Source organism: Balaenoptera borealis, assembly GCF_965194805.1.
Source record: "Balaenoptera borealis genome assembly, chromosome: 12".
NCBI lineage: Eukaryota > Metazoa > Chordata > Mammalia > Artiodactyla > Balaenopteridae > Balaenoptera > Balaenoptera borealis.
In genome coordinates, this window is record NC_138869.1 from 109,546,791 (window position 1) to 109,561,409 (window position 14,619).

Consider the following 14,619-nt stretch of genomic DNA (forward strand, 5'->3'; position numbering starts at 1 on the left):
TTTTATTTTATTTTTTTATTTTTTATCGTTTTTTAAAAATTATTGATTGATTGATTGATTGCTATGTTGGGTCTTTGTTTCTGTGCTAGGGCTCTCTCCAATTGCGGTAAGTAGCGGCCACTCTTCATCGCAGTGCGTAGGCCTCTCTTTATCGCGGCCTCTCTTGTTGCGGAGCACAGGCTCCAGCGGCGCAGGCTCAGTAGTTGTGGCTCACGGGACCAGTTGCTCCACGGCCTGTGGGATCCTCCCAAACCATGTCTCGAACCCGTGTACCCTGCGTTAGCAGTCAGATTCTTAACCAGTGCGCCACCAGGGAAGACCCTGCTTCCTGCTTTGTTTTAAAGGAAGTACCCTTTTCAGGACTCCTAGGCCCCTCGGGTGTGCATCATTTTCCCTCCAAGATCAGTGAGTACCTCCAGACCCCTGTGGGCCTGCTAAGCAACATCGAGGCACAAAGGTCGGTCCCTCGGAGGCCCTCTGTGTATGCCGAGTGATGGGCAACACACTGCTCGTTCCTTAAGGAGAGCTACATTTCCAGAGCACTGGAACAGCCTCAGGACCATATTTCTAGCCTGTGAGACGTGCCATAGAAGTTTGCGTCATGGCCCCCGTCTGAACTGCCATGAGAAAACACTCTGCTTAGGATTCTTCGAGGAAATCATATCTGAAGTCACTCTGCTCGAGGAGAAAGTCAGCATCCTACCATGCTGTGTCACTAACGGGACACTCAGCGTGAGCAGTTGTCTCGAGGTAAGGCCCTGAATTGCCATGCAGAAGCGGAGGCGTGCAGCAGTGTCCAGGAGGCCGTAGCCGCTGCTCTGCATTGTTTTAATGTCAGTACGCTTTGCAGGATATCTAGGAACCCCGCGTGGGCACCCTATTCCCTGCAAGAACATTGAGTAGCCTCAGGCCCCCAAGGGCCTGCTAAGCCACATCCAGGCCCGTAGCCCTTCGGAGCCACTCTGTGTATGCCGAGTGTAGGGCAACAGACTGCACTCTTTCTTGGGACAGCTCGATTTCCTCAACACTCCCACTGGTCGACGAACAGCTTTCTAGCAGGTCCAACATACCGTGCAAGTGTGACTCATTGCCCTAGTCTGAGCTGCACTGAGAATAACCCTCGGCTTCGCATTCGATCTGGGACCCCCTGTCTGAAGTCACCCTGCCTCCAGGAGAATGTCGGCTTGTGTTCCGACTGCAACTAAAGCCCAGTTCCTCGTGTAACACTGCAGGCTTTTGAAGAGCCACGGGCCCGGAGGCTTAGCTGGGGCGTTCCTTGGTTGAGGCAGTTTGCTGTTTGCAGAACACCCTGCTTCGACGATTTGATTCAGGGAAGGAACCACTGGGTAACCTGTGTCTGTTTGGAGTTGTTAGAAAGCACAGGGATGTATGCTGCGTGTGCCCGTGGAAATGGGGGCCTGATGGAACTAGCCTTGCTTTCCCATTTTTTTTTTTAAAGAAATCCTATGTTATTTATTTATTTATTTATGGCTCTGTTGCGTCTTCGTTTCTGTGCGGGGGCTTTCTCTAGTTGCGGCAAGCGGGGGCCACTCTTCATCGCAGTGCGTGGGCCTCTCACTATGGCGGCCTCTCTTGTTGCGGAGCACACGTTCCGGACGCGCAGGCTCAGTAGTTGTGGCTCACGGGCCTAGTTGCTCCGCGGCATGTGGGATCTTCCCAGACCAGGGCTCGAACCCGTGTGCCCTGCATTGGCAGGCAGATGCTCAACCACTGCACCCCCAGGGAAAACCTACTTTCCCATTTTGAAAGCTTCATTCATGCTGCCTTGAAGCTACTTGAAATTGACGGCTGTTGACAGGCCACTAGCCATTGTAGGCATGGCTCTAAGAAGAAAATGAGTTTTCCCTAGGTAAGCCGGGTGCTTCGATGGCCGGGGTGGAGCTCATCCTGCCACGCTCTAGAGCTAAAGGGAAACTCAACGTGAGTACTGGCCTCGAGGTAAGTCCCTGAGTAGCCGTGCAGAAAGGGAGGCATGCAGCTCTTTCCATGAAGTCTTAGTCGCTGTTCTGCTTTATTTTATTTTATTTTTATCATTTTTTATTCTTTTTTTAAGATTTATTGATTGATTGATTGTTATGTTGGGTCTTCGTTTCTGTGCTAGGGCCCTCTACAGTTGCGGTAAGTGGGGGCCATTCTTCATCGCAGTTCATAGGCCTCTCACTATCGCGGCCTCTCTTGTTGCGGAGCACAGGCTCCAGCGGTGCAGGCTCAGTAGTTGTGGCTCACGCGCCCAGATGCTCCACGGCCTGTGGGATCCTCCCAGACCAGGGCTCGAACCCATGTACCCTGCGTTGGCAGGCAGATTCTGAACCACTGCGCCACCAGGGAAGCCCCTGTTCTACTTTATTTTAAAGGAAGGACCCTTTTCAGGACTCCTAGGCCTCTCGGGTGTGCATCATTTTCCCTCCAAGATCAGTGAGTACCTCCAGACCCCTGTGGGCCTGCTGAGCAACATCGAGGCCCAAAGGTCGGTCCCTCGGAGGCCCTCTGTGTATGCCGAGTGATGGGTAAGGCACTGCTCGTTCCTTAAGGAGAGCTACATTTCCAGAGCACTGGAACAGCCTCAGGACCACATTTCTAGCCCGTGCGACATGCCATGGAAGTGTTCGTCATGGCCCCCGTCTGAGCTGCCATGAGAAATCACTCTGCTTAGGATTCTTTGAGGACCTCGTATCTGAAGTCACTCTGCTTGAGGAGAAAGTCAGCATCCTACCATGCTGTGTCGCTAACGGGACACTCAGCGTGAGCAGTTGTCTCGAAGTAAGGCCCTGAATGGCCATGCAGAAGCGGAGGCGTGCAGCAGTTTCCATGAGGCTGTCGCCGCTGCTCTGCATTGTTTTAACGTCAGTACGCTTTGCACGACATCTAGGAACCCCGCGTGGGCACCCTATTCCCTGCAAGAACACTGAGTACCCTCAGGCCCCCATGGGCCTGCTAAGCCACATCCAGGCCCCTAGCCCTTCGGAGCCACTCTGTGTATGCCGAGTGTAGGGCAACACCCTGCACTCTTTCTTGGGAGAGCGTGATTTCCTCTACACTCCCACAGGTCGATGAACACCTTTCTAGCAGGTCCAACCTACCGTGAAAGTGTGACTCATTGCCCTAGTCTGAGCTGCACTGAGAATAACCCTCGGCTTCGCATTCGATCTGGGACGCCCTGCCTGAAGTCACCCTGCCTCCAGGAGAATGTCGGCTTGCGTTCCGACTGCAACTAAAGCCCAGTTCCCCGTGTAACACTGCAGGCTTTTGAAGAGCCACGGGCCCGGAGGCTTAGCTGGGGCGTTCCTTGGTTGAGGCAGTTTGCTGTTTGCAGAACACCCTGCTTCGACGAGTTGATTCAAGGAAGGAACCACTGGGTAACCTGTGTCTCTTTGGACTTGTTAGAAAGCACAGGGATGTATGCTGCGTGTGCCCGTGGAAATGGGGGCCTGATGGAACTAGCCTTGCTTTCCCATTTTGAAAGATCCATTCATGCTGCCTTGAAGCTACTTGAAATTGACTGCTCTTGACAGGCTACTAGCTACTGTAGGCATGGCTCTGGGAAAAAAATGAGTTTTCTCTATGTAAGCCGAGTGCTTCGATGGCCGCAGTGCAGTTCATCCTGCCACGCTCTAGAGCTAAAGGGAAACTCAACGTGAGTACTGGCCTCGAGGTAAGTCCCTGTTTAGCCGCGCAGAAAGGGAGGCATGCAGCTCTTTCCATGAGGTCTTATTCGCTGTTATGCTTTATTTTATTTTATTTTTTTCATTATTTATTGTTATTTTAAGATTGATTGATTGATTGATTGATTGTTATGTTTGGTCTTCGTTTCTGTGCTAGGGCCCTCTACAGTTGCGGTTAGTGGCGGCCACTCTTCATCGCGTTGCGTAGGCCTCTCACTATCGCGGCCTCTCTTGTTGCGGAGCACAGGCTCCAAACTCGCAGGCTCAGTAGTTGTAGCTCACCCCCCAAGTTGCTCCGCGGCCTGTGAGATCCTCCCAGACCGGTGTTTGAACCCGTGTACCCTGCATTGGCAGGCAGATTTTCAACCACTGCGCCACCAGGGAAGCCCCTGTTCTGCTTTATTTTAAATGAACTACCCTTTTCAGGACTCCTAGGCCCCTCGGGTTTGCATCACTTTCCCTCCAAGATCAGTGAGTACCTCCAGACCCCTGTGGGCCTGCTGAGCAACATCGAGGCCCATAGGTCGGTCCCTCGGTGGCCCTCTGTGTATGCCAAGTGATGGGCAACCCACTGCTCGTTCCTTAAGGAGAGCTACATTTCCAGAACACTGGAACAGCCTCAGGACCACATTTCTAGCCAGTGCGACGTGCCATGGAACTGTTCGTCATGGCCCCCATCTGAGCTGCCATGAGAAAACACTCTGCTTAGGATTCTTCGAGGACCTCGTACCTGAAGTCACTCTGCTCGAGAAGAAAGTCAACATCCTACCATGCTGTGTCGCTAACGGGACACTCAGCCTGAGCAGTTGTCTCGAGGTAAGGCCCTGAATTGCCATGCAGAAGCGGAGGCGTGCAGCAGTTTCCAGGAGGCCGTAGCCGGTGCTCTGCATTGTTTTAACGTCAGTACGCTTTGCAGGACATCTAGGAACCACGCATGGGCACCCTATTCCCTGAAAGAACACTGAGTACCCTCAGGCCCCCATGGGCCTGCTAAGCCACATCCAGGCCAGTAGCCCTTCGGAGCCACTCTGTGTATGCCGAGTGTAGGGCAACAGACTGTACTCTTTCTTGGCAGAGCGTGATTTCCTCAACACTCCCACAGGTCGACGAACACCTTTGTAGCAGGTCCAACATACCGTGCAAGTGTGACTCATTGCCCTAGTCTGAGCTGCACTGAGAATAACCCTCGGCTTCGTATTCGATCTGGGACCCCCTGCCTGAAGTCACCCTGCCTCCAGGAGAATGTCGGCTTGCGTTCCGACTGCAACTAAAGCCCAGTTCCTCGTGTAACACTGTAGGCTTTTGAAGAGCCACGGGCCTGGAGGCCTACCTGGGGATTTCCTTGGTTTAGGCAGTTTGCTGTTTGCAGAACACCCTGTTTTGAGGAGTTGATTCAGGGAAGGAACCACTGGGTAACCAGTGTTTCTTTGGACTTGTTAGAAAGCATAGGGCTGTATGCTGCATGTGCCCGTGGAAATGGGGGCCTGATGGAACTAGCCTTGCTTTCCCATTTGGAAAGCTCCATTCATGCTGCCTTGAAGCTACTTGAAATTGACTGCTGTTGACAGGCCACTAGCCACCGTAGGCATGGCTCTAGGAAGAAAATGAGTTTTCTCTAGCTAAGCCGGGTGCTTCCATCGCCGGGGTGTTGCTCATCCTGCCGCTCTCTAGATCTAAAGGGAAACTCAACGTGAGTACTGGCCTCGAGGTAATGCTGTGAGTAGCCGTGCAGAAAGGGAGTAGTGCAGCTGCTTCCATGATGTCTTAGTCACTCTTCTGCTTTATTTTATAGGAAGTACCCTTTTCAGTACTCCTAAGCCCCCTGTTTGGCAACCTTTTTCCTACAGATCCCTGAGTACCCCCAGACCCCTCTATGTTTGCTGAGCAACAGCCAGGTCAGTTGGCCCTTCAGATGCCTTCTGTGTATGCCGAGTAATGGGCAACATGCTACACTCTTACTTGAGAGAACTAGATTGCTTCAGCACTCCAGCAGCTTTAGGAAAACGTTTCTACGCCATCTAACATGCCATGGAATTGTGCCTCATTGCCCTATTGTGAGCTCTACTGAAAAAGCACTCTGCTAAGCATTCCTTCTAGGACTTACTACCTGAAGTCACCCTGCCTCCAAGGGAACGTCGGCTGGCGTTCCAACTGTGAGTAAAGCACATTTCTTCGTGTTACAGTGCAGGCTTTTGGAGCAAGCACAGGCCCAGAGGCCTAACTCAGGCATTCCTTAGTTGAGGCAGTTCGCTACACACAGAACACCCCGTGTAGAGATGCTGATTCCGGGAAGTGCTCAGTGTGTAGCTCGTGTCTCTTTTCACTTGTTAGGAAGCACGTGTAAGTGTGCTACGTGTCCTCTGGGAAATGGGGGCCTGACGGCAGAAGCCATCTCATCAGAGGTGTTGGGAGTGTGTAGAGGCCTTATATTCCTGTTGTGTGTCCTGCAGGCATCCCATGAAAGACCAGAATCTAGGTCAACTTGGGCAAGCCACTTAAGTGAGCCTCAACTTTCTTTATTTGTAAGGTGGGCACCACAGCGCTACCCTCCCGTATGCATGGCGAAATCCTGGCAACAAACGTACACCATGTGGCCCCACTTTGAAATCTTTAAAGAGGTCTGCCAATAAAAGTGTCTGTAGGTTGTACCTTCCCTGCAATGCGACACCTGGTCCAAGGTGGAGAGGTTCAGGAGTGAGCAGTTTGCCCTTCACATGAACGGACAGAGCTCAGCCAGCGGCGTCCCTTCACTGAGATCCTGGCTGCCGAGGTCCACACTGTCCATGTATCCAGGCTAGTTTCAGATGGAGACTGAGAGGGAAAATAGGCAGGTGTAAGGATGCAATCCTCAAATCTTTGGCTTCAAATAATCCATCCCAAACTGCTACCCAAGCCCCCCAGTATCAAAAAGGAAACATATTATAGACACAGAAAAATGTGTTTCCCAAAAGGCCTAGGTTTGCCCTCATAGTCATCAGTATCTAAAATAGAAGTAGCAGTACACTTAAAATCTTAAACTTCTATGTATTTAGGGACCAAAGGCATTTTCATCAGAAAGAAAAGGGATTTAATAATGAAACCACAGAGCGATAAATTGTTTTCAAGCCCCTGATAAGAGAGGGGAGAAATGTCAACCTCATGGGAGTTGCAGAATCAGCAGTTAGGATTTTTGGATGCCATCTCTGGGGGAGAAGAGACTCCAGCCTGTACCCTCCCCGCCCCCCCTCCCCGGTATGCCTGGTTAGGAGGTGAGTCCTGCAGGCGCGGTGGCCCCTGGGCTGGCCGGAGCGGCAGGGTGAGTGCAGGGATCCCTGAACAGAACAGTTTACCCTCCCTCCCCAGAGACACCTGGCAATGTCTGGAGGGTGGGCTAGTGGCCAGTGGCCAGGGACACTGCTAAACACACTGCAAAGCCCAGGACAAAACCCACCGCAGGGAGCGATTCAGCCCAGAATGTCAGCAGTGCTGAGGGTGAGAAACCTATGCACGTGGCAATGCTGGCCTCCAGGAGGAGCTCAGGAGACAGCCCAACCCCCTTCCTGCCCACAAGGGGGCGATGGTCCTCTCCTGTAGCTTGCTCCGATTTAAGGGCCTTTTGCTGTCCGCTGCTGGTGAGTGACCCAGTGCCCTGGCTTTAGGGGTCGGGGCCTGAGGGCCTCGTTAGCTCCCTGAATTCTGTGCACGCAGAGTGCGCTTCACCCCCGCGCTCCCCGCTGTTGTAGAGCAGGGTCTGCAAAGCCAGGAGGAGGGATTGCTGGATTTGGCGCTAGCAGGCTTGGTCTTGGTGTCACTGGTAATGCACAGGGTGGTATTTGGGGTAGAAAGAGACGAATCAGGCCGAGTAGCAGCGAGGTGGCGGCTGCGGTGCGGAGCGCCCCTGAGTCGCGAGGCTCCAGGACCCGCTGGTCAGCAGCAGAGGTGTGACCAAGACACAGCCTCACACCGTGCCCCGCGGCCTGTGCCTTTTGGAGCTGCCCTCTTCAGAAGGCTCTCCCAGGCGCAGACCACCCCATCCCCAAGCCCCAGCACGCTGGCCACTCCGCACTGGACATCGAGGGGTAGTGCGGGGTGTGGTGTCCACGCCAGACTGACGTCCAGGTCAGAGGGGCTCAGCCTGAGGCTGAAAGGAGATGGATCAGTAGGTTAGTGGCGGTATCTCTTGGGAGGGAAGAACAGGGAATTTTTACTTCTCAGTTATCTTCTGCATTTTAAAAACTTCTGCCATGAGTATGCATTTCTGTAACCAAAACCTTATTAGAGTGGAAGCTTAGCGAGGCAGCTTTGCAAAAGGACCCTGCCTGACTCTTGACCCACCTGTGTGCCTAAATGCACATGCAGCTGGGGCTTGGTCAGCAGTGGTGACCTCCTGAAGCTATTTACAACCTGTAAATGGTGTGTGCTCCTCCACGGGATATCTCAGTTCTCTGACTCTCAGGTTCTTCTTCTGTGGAGAAAAAGGGAAGATATGTTCCACAAATGTCCACAGTTCCCCATGAAGAATGTACCTCTGGGCATGAACATGTGCTGGAGTGGCATGATGCTGGGGTCTGCCCCTCGCAGCTCAATCTCAAAGACTCCAAGCAGAGCTACCTACTTTATATTTTTCTTCCCTTCTGAAGACATTGGCTGGCACTTGGCCTTGGTCCAGGGTGTACGCCTTCTTCAACCTGTTGACTGCAGAGTCCTCACATTGCTTTGGGCTTGGTCCAAGTCTGTGCTTGAGTGGAGGACGGGGATTTGAGAGGGTCCACACGCCCCTCCTTCCCAGCCACGCACCTTCTTTTCCTTGCCAAGCTCTCCCTTCTCCTACTGTGCCAACGAAGCAGCTGCTTCAACCTCTTCTGTAACCTGGGCTCTCCCATCTGTCTTCAGTTTTTCCCTTGCTCATAGCTGGTTAGAAGCCTGCGGGGGGGTGTTTTTCAGATGAACTTGAGTAACTTGCCCTCGTAGATTAGTTAAGAGCCTGTAGGTGTCGAAGGGATTTGTGGAAAAGACCCAGCAGAGTCTGCGAGAACCCGAGGCGGCTGTGGCTGGAGCCAGGTGAGCCACAGGTTAGGGGCGTCTGGGCCTCATCCTGTGTGAGGGTGGATGCGCTACTGCTGTCCTCTGCCTCGGGCCCTCATCTGTGAAATGGGGGAACAGTGAGGACTGCCCTCCCGAGGTCGTCATGAGGCTTAATGTGTGAATGCACCGACCACTCAGAGCAGCCCTCACCGCAGGGAGCACTGTGTGTGTGTGTGTGTGTGTGTGTGTGTGTGTCATTGTAGCTGCCGGGCTTTGCTTTTCTCCACCAGCTCCTTCTTCACGGGGAAGCAAGGAGAGGCATGGGAGGGAGGGAGGGAGAAGACTAGAAAAAGGAGGCAGAGGGAGGTCCCTGGGGAAGGGTTTCTGCCACTCATGCATGGGTGGCCTGGGGTCTAAACTTGGAGTTTTACACCAGGGCGTGTGAACAAGGGGCTGCGGCCAGGGGCAGAGCATTTGCTGACCGCATGTAGCTCTGGACAGAGCAGGAAGACGCCAAGGCTCTGCCTCCTCCCAGCTGTCAAGGCCCGAGGCAACAGGTCACCCCTTCTGAGTCCCTGAGAAATTGGGAGCTGCTAGTGCAAGGGCACAAAGTTTCAGTTATGCCAGATGAACAAGTTCTAGAGTTCTGCTGTGTAATATGGTGCCTGTAGTTAACAATACTGTATTGTGTGCTTAAAATTTACTGAGGATGGCTCCTATCTTAAGTGTTCTTACCATACACACAAATAATGATGATAATAGGAATAATAATAAAGGAATGAATAGGTCGGGACGACACCTTTGGAGTGACACATATGTTTACGGTGTAGATTGTGGTGATGGTTTCATGGGTGTAATCTGTCTCCATACTCACAAAGTTGCATGTATTAATCATGTACAGCTTTCTGTATGTCAATGATACCTTCATAAAGTGGTTTAAAACAATAAAATGGGGGGGAATATAGTCACTCCAAGTACTGAGCACGTTGCCTGTCACAGTAAATAAGTAAATAAATGTAATTATGGTTTAAGCTTAGCTCAGGACTGAGAGTGGGTACTTGGCAGGTGGTGTCTGTGGCCAGCTGCTCCGCCCTGGCTCAGCACTGCTTCTGTGAAGCACAAGGGCTCCCCAAACACAGAGACCAGCTCCAGGTGCACAGTCCTGACAGAGAAGGTGGGCTGGTCGCAGACACCTTGTTTTGGTTACTTGCTATTCCTTCCCCCACACGCCCTTTCATTGTCCTTGTCCTTAACCTTTAACTCCTGTAAGAAGCTGGGTTTGCAGATTTCTGAAGACATTTTGCAGTGTGCAGACCTGTTTCACCTTTGTTCTCCATCCTTGGGTCTGGAGATAAAGGCGGGAATACAGTACTCTATGAAAGGAACAATCATAAACCTCAGGTGCCTCAGACTTCAAAGAAATGGCAAACTAGGCATCTCATTTTATACATGGTCCTCTTTAAGTACACTTGTATGTACATAAAATGAAATTGTACGGAAGTAAATCTTATTCCTGAACGTTTGCTTTCCGGAAGATACTTTGGTGTAATAGTTCCTAAGAAAATTTGTTTTTTTAAAGGACCAAAAGTGGGGTGAATGTTTCATGGGTAAAGACCTTTTTTGTAACGAGTGAAGGTGAAATGAGCAGACTGTGCGACTCAGATTCCAGCTGTGTCCCCATCACTACCCTCGGGAGTGTGCCGGAAGGACCCCAGAGAGCTGGCCCACTGGGGTGAGCTTATAGCCTTGGGGCCCCAAACTGCAAGGATGGTCAGCATTCCTGGTGCTCTGGGTTCAGCAAGACCTGACTGAGGTGGGTGGGAGGTCAGTGGGGACACAGCTTTGCCCAGAGCTATCTCGTTGGCCTGTGTTAGAGGGGGAACAGAAGGTCAGAGCAGGCCTGGGTGAACCCCAGGTGCTGGCTGAAAGTCTTTTTTCTTCTTTTTTTTAATAAAGGGACTCTCTTTTCTGGTTGTTGGCTGAGTATGTAATGTCCGCTCTGGGTCATCTAAGGGCCGAGACCAAGTACTCTGTTCCTGCTGTGACCCGTGCTTCTGCTACCACGTGCTGCACAAGGTAGGTACCTCAGAGTCCTAGCTGAACAGCTCATAGAGAGACAGGTCTCACCCTTGCTTCTCCACCTGCATCTTACAGAGGTGGAAAGTAGGAACTGCAGCCCGGCAAGCCACGGACCCAGGCAATCCTAAAACTGCAAAGTCACCTGTGTTGATTCCAGCCAGCTTTTAGTAAGTAAATCCGTGACTCTTGTAAGAAGAGATTTCAGAAGATGTGTACCCTCTACAGAATTCACATTTAGTGAGGGGCGTGTGACAAGGTATACACAATTTTAATCTTTTTATTTTACTAATAGCGTATCTTAATGATTGAAAAATAGAAATTCCTGTAAATAAAAAGAAAACCAGAAAGTACTCATATTTTACACACCTAGTGTTCACGATCTAATGGGCCTGCTTCGCCTTCCCCTCTCTCTTCTATCTGAGCCTGCACGATGGACGGGACTCACCTGGTACAAGTGACGCGGGGTCGAGCTGGACTGTTGGTTTTCTGCTCCGCCTCTGCTTCCTCTCCGCATCCTGGACTCTAAAGAAGATGAATGAAATGTCTGCTCTGGTTGCTGGCTGTTTCATCGCCAACTTAACCTCAGTCTGTGGTTGTGGAGGACCTCAGAAGTCAGGAAGGTCCCCCGCCGCCAACATGGGGAGGGTGGGGCTGGACCCAGGTTCCAGCCCAGCCCTGACACGCAGTGCGCTCAGTGGGACATGTTGGCATGCACGCAAGGCTGTAGCGCTGCCAGCCCCCATATGCTGCCTTCTTGAGGGCTGGCGGTGCCCTTCAGGACTGGCTGCATCTTTCGTCCCATTTGAGTGGGCAGTAGTAGATAATAAAATCTCAGAATATCCCTTGACCCCTGACCATCCAGGCAGGCATCTGTGGTCCTCCAGCTCAGGCCTGCCTGGGCCCTGTCAAGCCCCTGTGGCCAATCACTGAGCTGACCTTGCTGCTGGGCAATTGAACAGCTACCTGGGCAACGTAGACGGCCCCTTGGGATGTTTCAGTTCCCTACATCCATGTGATTGAGAAAAGGGCCTCCTCCCTAATAGCCTCTCAGCCTTCCGAGAGGAAGTAACCCTCCAGACATTGAGTGTGGCCCTGGCCACAAGCAGCATACAGCAGACCGTGGCCCTGCCATCCTCTGGCCTTCGGGTTGTTGAAAACCTTTGACATTCATACTCATTAAAAATCAAAGGTATGGGAGCAAGTGGCTTCCCAGCTGGTGTTTTCACTCTGAGGCCACGTGGTCTCCAGGAGCCACGTGCATCCCGGGCCCAGTCCCTGCGGCCTCCGGAAAGCCAGCCAACTGTGGATTCCACGGTATAGAATCATCCTTGAGACACTGCTCCGTTGAGTAACAGTTTCCTTACCACCTACCATTTGGTTTCTGTTCTCTGTAAAGGAGAGAGCAGAGACTGGAAAATGAGCAAATGTGTTCTGTGGAGATGGGTGATTAATATAGTCAGAGGGCAGGTGTGACTCCTGGGCTCCCACCTCCCAGGGACACAAATGAAGTCTGTGTGCCTTTTGAGGTACACTGGCAATCAGGGCCAGCCTCTGATGTGAGGCACCGATGCCCAAAGCAAGAGTCTTGAGTTTACCACCAACAGCAAAGTTGCTATTTTAGCAAGTGGAAGAGCTTCCTGCCATCAAGGGAGGACAGCAAGAGCCCTGGATGGGTGACCACAGTCACTGACCTTAACTGAACCTCTTCTTTTCTGTTAAAATGGACATTGAGTGGGTGTCGCCTGGAGTTTCTGGAAGCCCTGGATGCAGTGAGAGAGAGTGTTCCTGTGAATGGGGCCACCCAAAGGCATTTAGCAGGACAAAGGATTGGAGGGAGACCAGATCACACTGCAAGAGAGTGAGCCACCAGAACTGCCAGGTCCAAATCCACTCTTAAACCTGTCTCTTGCAGTTATTAATTTATTTCTATCATTTAAAAATAATGTTTTATTTTACTTTAGTAAGTGTGTCCAGTCCATTGGAATCAAAAAAGTCATAGCTGATACATCAGAACGAATAATCCCTGAGACTCCCTTGGGTGCCCTACTGGATGGGGCATGGCTGGGAGAGATGAAGACACTGAGCAGGGTCCGAACTTAGGGGAACTGCCAGACTGCTGTGTCTCTGTTCCTTCCCTGTCCCAGGAGAGCGAAATCCCGGAACAATGAAAGGACAAGCAAAATGGGGAAGAGGTCTTTTGGTGGCTTAACTGTTGTGTTTGTATTTTCCTTTGTTATGTTCCATTTTGTTAATGTGTGTTTTTACTGGGAAGTTACCCATTTCCTCTAGATTTCTAGTGTGATGCAATAGGTTTCTCATTCTAGTTTTCAACTGAATTGTCACTTATTAACTGACATCCAAATTTCATTTGGGTTTCCTTCATTCTAAATTTTTGTCTTCCAGGATGCCATCCAGTGTATCACGTGACATTTAGTCATCATGTCTGTTTAGGCTCTTTTGGGCTTTCACAGTTTCTCAGACTGTCCTTGTTTCTATGACCTTGACATTGGTGAGGAGTACTGGTCAGATATTTTGTTGACTGTCCCGCATTGGAATTTACTTGGTGTTTGTCTCAGGATTAGGCTTGAGTTATGGGTTTTGAGTAAGCAGATCACAGAGGTAAAGTGCTTTCTCATCACTTTATATCAAGGGAACAGGCTCTCAAGGCAACTTATCACTGTTACTATTAACTTTGGTCACCTGGCTGAGGTAGTTTTTCAGATTTCCCCACAATGAAGTTAAGTTTTTCCCATTTCCGTGCTGTGTGTCTTCTTTAGGAGGAAGCTACTTTGGGAACCAGCACTTATGGAGACAGGAGTTATCTCCACCTCCACAATCCATGGATGGCTGAGTGTCCACATCAATTATTTGGACTTCTGCATAGGAGATTTCTATTCAACCTTATTGATTAAAACAAACAAACAAACAAACAAAACCCTATGCAGTTACTTATTTTTACCAGCATGGACACCTGTGGACAGTTTTTTTTGTTTGTTTTTCTTTGTTTTTTTAACTTTTTGTTATAATCCAGCAGTCCAGATTTTGTTGCTAAGTTCATTCCTACTTTGGCTATTGAGAGCTCTTTCCATTGGCTCCTGTTTTCCTTTGACATCATTCCACCCTGTGGATTTTTTTTTCTTGATACTTCCTTATTTTCTGATATAAGATTCAAGATTGTCCTGGCTCATATATTTACTGTGTCAGTCCTAGTGCCAGCCATTATTTCAAAGAGCTCTGGTTTTTTTTACTAGAGAATGTTATGAAAAAGTTACATATAGGAGCTAAAAGTGCTCAGCTGATAATGCAAGGAAATATATGCATGTATTCCCACCTTTGTGTATTGTTGGGTCTCAGGGAGGGGTGCTCCACAATGGCATATCAATTATTTTGAATTACAGTTCCTTAATAAATGGCTGATGCAAGAGGGACACTCTGACTCTCTATCTATGTCCTTGAAAGCAGGAAATAAGTCTCTCATGTGAAAGGTGCAAAAGCCTATATGAACAACCCTTGGTACTTCTTTAATTTACTGCCCCAAGCCCAAACTCTGTTTAGATTCTTCACTAATTCAGTATCCCAAGCCTAAGTTTCTTTGGCCTGTAAATTCCCCATAACTTTATTCTGTGATGAAATTAAGCCTCACTTTCTGTTATAGTTGGGGAGGGATCTGTAAAGCACCTTGGTTTTTAAAGCAAAAGTTTGTTACTGGAACAAAGTGTACCCCCAAAATAGTCTGATGCTCAAGATGTCTGTGTTCCCTTCATGTGATAGTTCAGGGCAGGTGGGGGTCGGGGCCCGGGCTCTGTCCTCCTTGTTTCTCTTCCCGGCTTTCAGGTGGAGGGCTCCAACCAGC

At 50.4% G+C, this 14,619-nt stretch overlaps 1 long non-coding RNA gene across 3 annotated transcripts; it reads left to right on the forward strand.

Moving 5' to 3' along the window:
* Window positions 1–10,239: 10,239 nt before the first annotated feature.
* LOC309607256 lies at window positions 10,240–14,190 on the forward strand. Of its 3 annotated transcripts, XR_014232330.1 has the most exons (4): window positions 10,240–10,500; window positions 10,644–10,933; window positions 11,189–12,645; window positions 13,170–14,190. It is a non-coding gene; the product is annotated as an uncharacterized lncRNA (long non-coding RNA). The 3 variants fall into 3 exon arrangements; XR_014232331.1 differs by having other exon boundaries at window positions 10,242–10,500; window positions 10,644–12,645; XR_014232332.1 differs by having other exon boundaries at window positions 10,242–10,419; window positions 10,644–12,645.
* The last annotated feature ends 429 nt before the right edge of the window (window positions 14,191–14,619 follow it).